Source organism: Dromiciops gliroides, chromosome 1 (assembly GCF_019393635.1).
Source record: "Dromiciops gliroides isolate mDroGli1 chromosome 1, mDroGli1.pri, whole genome shotgun sequence".
Lineage (NCBI taxonomy): Eukaryota > Metazoa > Chordata > Mammalia > Microbiotheria > Microbiotheriidae > Dromiciops > Dromiciops gliroides.
The window spans coordinates 491,577,915-491,582,571 of NC_057861.1; the positions used below are offsets into that span (position 1 = coordinate 491,577,915).

General features: G+C 34.8%; 1 pseudogene; it reads left to right on the plus strand.

Annotated features, from left to right (window-relative positions):
* The first annotated feature begins 2,828 nt into the window (after positions 1 to 2,828).
* Positions 2,829 to 3,289, plus strand: LOC122750746 (annotated as a pseudogene).
* The last annotated feature ends 1,368 nt before the right edge of the window (positions 3,290 to 4,657 follow it).

Consider the following 4,657-nt stretch of genomic DNA (forward strand, 5'->3'; position numbering starts at 1 on the left):
AATTAACTAATCTTGGCACTTTTTTGTCTTAAGAGGATGTAGATTCTACATATTAATCTAGCTCTTTAAAGTCTTGAATGCTCATACAATTATTTCAATAATTTGAATGTTTCTAAACATAGTCTAAGATTGACCAAGTTTCTTCACTTGGGATAGATAGGAAATGGGAGATAAGATATTCTTAGCCCCAATAAATTCCATTAGCTTCCTATTAATACATTACTATAGCATAGCATAGCATACAACTAGGCTTTAAAATCCTTTCCTATATTATCAGGTGTTCTGCACACAGCTCCATATATTAACAAAAATGAGAATTTAAATAGAGGAATACCATAAAATATAACATATCCAAAGTAAAAGACCAAATAAATAACTATATCTCAAAAGAGGATATACATCTGTAAATAAACTACCACAAGTGAAAAAAATGACCTCAGTACTGTCCAAAGAGATTCATAGGACAATTCTTTCAAACTTTTTCAAGAAAATTATTACCCATGTCGCACAATTTTTTTCAAATATTGAGAAGGAAAGGATCTTAATGTTTCCTTTTATGAAGAAAATATACTCCTAACCTATAAAGAAGCATAAGGCGCAGAAAGAGAACTATAGAACCATATTATTAGAGAATATCAATTGAAAAATTAAATAAAAGCCTGTCAAAGAGACTATAGGGATTCATACAAAAAAGTCATTTGTTATGACTAGGTTGTATTTATATCAAAGATGAAAGGATGGTTCAAAATTAGGAAAACCATACTTATTGTTGAAAACATAAACATCCAAAATGATATGATTATCTTGGTAGATTCAGAAAAAGTCTTTTGCCATAGTATAACACTCATTGATGCCAGAACCTCACAAATAAAAATCATAGCATGAACTTTCACAATATCACAAATAGTTTCTATCTTAAACCAAAAGCAAGCATCATATGTCAAAGGAAAACAATAGAACTTTCCCCAACAAAAAAGGGAGTAAAATTAGTGTTCACATTCTGTTTAGCATCATTAACATATTTTGAAAATGCTAGCAATAAAGAAAGAGAAAAATTAAAAGGTTAAGTAAAGAAGATATAAAACTATTCTTTGCTGATGACATAATGGTTAACATAGAAAATAAGAAGGAATCAGTACACTATTTATTGAGAAAATTAATTGCTTCACTAAATCTGCAGGCTACAAAATAACCCCTCAAAATTCAAAAGTATTTCTGTTTAATATTGAAAAATTAAAGAGGCAGTAATCAGAAGGAAAATCTCATTCCAAATGCATAAAATATATGAAGGTCAATATAGTAAAATATGGAAAATACTTGTTTAGATCCAGTTACAAAATATTCCTTAAAATAAAGAGTAAGTTAAATAGTTTTGAGAATATTCAGTGCTCATGGCTTGGCCATGCCAACATTATAAAATTATATTATCGAAGTTAATTTACATTTTTGGTGTTATGCCAGGCAAATGATCAAATATATACTTTACATAAACTGACAAAATAAAGTTTAATTAAAAAAATCTAGAATATCCAGCAGAATTATGAAAGGTAGGGATGAATGTGAAATACCATTTCCTGACCTAAAAAATGTATGCTTTATAAAGCAGCAGGCATCAAAAGCATCTGGGATTTTTTAAAGAGAAAGAGAAGGAGGTAGATCAATAGAAGAAACAAGATAAGGAAAAATATCAGGAAAAAAATCATTAAATTAGTGTTTTATAAAGCAGAAAACATAAACTATAGGGAAATAACTTTCCATTAGATTAAAAGAAAACCTGCTGGTGTCCTGAAAACACTCTGGCAAAAAATTTTTTCTTGGACCAACACCTCACACAATATTCCACAATATATTCTAAATGGATCTATGACTTTAATATTAAATAAAGTACTACAAAAATGAGAAGAGAAGCAGATTTCATACTTCTCTTAGCTTTTTTAAGAGATGCATTCTTAACAACTTAAGAAATAGAGGCAATTACAATAAAATAAAATAAATAATTTTGATTATACAAAACTGATAAATTTCTGTACAAACAAAAGTCATATACCTGAGGAAGAGGTTACTCTGTTGGAAATAATTTTTGTATCAAATCTCTGTAGTAAGAGTTTGGTATCCAAGATATATAAACTGCATATTGTATGTTTACATATTTGTATATGTCAGTGTACACAGTTATGTACATACATACATATACACATCTATTATATGATTTGAATATTCAAACATATACTTATTATATATATTTAATATATTCCTACCTACATACATATATATCCAAACACCATTTCCCAACAGGTTAGTGTTCAAAGTGAAACAAACAGTTCTCAAAAGGAGAATTGCAACCTATTACAATTACATGAAGGAATGCTCCAAATCATTAATAAAAAGTGAAATGAAAAGCAAAACAACTCTTATGTTTTATTTTATCCTCTGCAAAATGGCAAAAATGATAAAAGATAAGAATATTTAATGTTGGAGTGTGCATTATTATTGTAGCTGTAAATCAGTACAACCATTTTGGAAATGAACTTGGAATTAGGCAAATAAAATTACTAAAATGTCTATGCCCTTTGAACTAGAAAGTCCAATACTGAGCTTATACCCCAAGGAGGTCATTGATAAGAAGAAAAGTCCCTGTAAACACTAATATATATTTATAGAATCTGTTTGTGTGATAGTAAAGTTTGGAAACAAATTACCTATTGATCGAAGAATGGTAATTAAATTGTGGTACATGAATAAAATGGAACAATACTGCTCTATAAAAGATGGCTCTTTCCCTCCATTCATCCTAGAGAAGAGGAGCAAAAGATGAGCAAAACGGAAGCATGGTGGACATCCAGACAGAGTGTGCCTACCAGAAGCAGCCGACCATCTTCCAGAACAAGAAGTGGGTGCTGCTAGGGGACACTGCCAAAGAGAAGCTTCCCAGATACTACAAGAAAAAAGGCTGGGCTTCAAGACCCCCAATGAGGCCATAGAGTGCACCTACATTGACAAAAAGTATCCCTTCAATGGCAATGTCTCCATCAGAGGCAGGATTTTGTCTGGTGTTTTGACCAAGATGAAGATTCAGAGGACCATCATCATCCACCAGGACTACCTGCATTATATCTGCAAATACAACTGATTTGAGAAACATCACAAGAACATGTCTATGTACCTTTTGCCCTGCTTCCAGGACGTCCAGATTGGAGACATTGTGACTGTGGGTGAATGCAGGCCCCTCAGTAAGACTGTAAGGCTCAACATGCTGGAGGTCAATATGGACACTGGGACCAAGGAGTAGTTACAGATGTTCTGAGTCTGCCCCAGTGGTGGAAGTTGGCAGGGCATGTGCCCCGGGCCTGGCTAGTGGCTCTGCTAATAAAGACAACCTCTCTATAAAAAAAAGAAAAGAAAAGATGAATATGATTAATAGAGAAAAACATGGATAGATTGAAATGAACTGATGCAGAATGATGTAAGCAGAACCAAGAAAACAATGTAAACAATGAATGCAACAATATAAATTTTAAAAAGCACACACAAAAAATCTTAAGAGGGAGTTACAAAATTATACTCAAAAAGAGACCCCCCCAAACAGCTATAAAACAACCCCAGGAGCAGAAAACCCTACAAAAAGACAGGCTGCGATTATTTTCCAGATTAAAGGGGGCCATGCTGGGTTGCAAGAAGAGTCCAACCCTGTGATCATGCCAATATGGAACCTAGCCATGCTGCTCGAGAGGAACCTACCCCCAGGCCTCCAAATCAGCTGCAGCACCAGTATCTTCTATAACTAATCTTATGGTCAGGTGAGAGGGCTGAACGACTTGCCAGGGGTGGGGGGAAATACAGGGTTTTCTGCAGGACCTAAGGGGGAATTTGGCTAGCCCACCCCAGCAGGGAACCAGGAAGAAATCTTGAGTGGATGGAGGCCCAGGTGGAGGAGGGCTCAGGCTCCTCAGAGCAAAAAAACACAGCACACATAGTTCTGCTGGCTCGTTAATTAGCAAGTTGGCTTGAGGTTATCTTTGTAACAGAGAACAATCCAGGTGAGAGAAAAACCTGCCCTCCCTCAAAGCAAAACACCTGGGACCCTCTGAAGCTTGGGACAGTGTAGCTTGGAAGTAGGGCCCCACTATAAGAGGGAGTTAAGAATCAAGTAAAAGGACAGCTAGGTGGCACAGTGGATAGAGCACCGGCCCTGGAGTCAGGAGTACCTGAGTTCAAATCCAGCCTCAGACACTTAACACTTACTAGCTGTGTGAACCTGTGCAAGTCACTTAACCCCAACTGCCTCACTAAAAAAAAAAGTCAATTAAAATATGGCAAGATGAGCAAGCAAAGAAAATTGAGAACTATTGAAAGTTTTTTAGAGACAAGGAAAATTGAGGTGCACCCTTAGAAGAGGATAACAACCTCAGGGCCCATACATCCAAAGTTTCCAAGAAAAATATGAATTTGTCTCAGGCCATGGAAGCACTAAAAAGGTACTTTGAAGAGGAAATGGGAGAAATAGAAGCAAAATTTAGAAAGATGGAGGAAAGAATGGGAAGATAAATGAGAGCAATGCAGGAGAGTCATGAGAAAAAAGTCAATAGCTTGAAAAGGTAAATGGAAAAAGAGATTAAAAAAAAAAACAATGTGAAGAAAATGATTACCTAAGAATTAG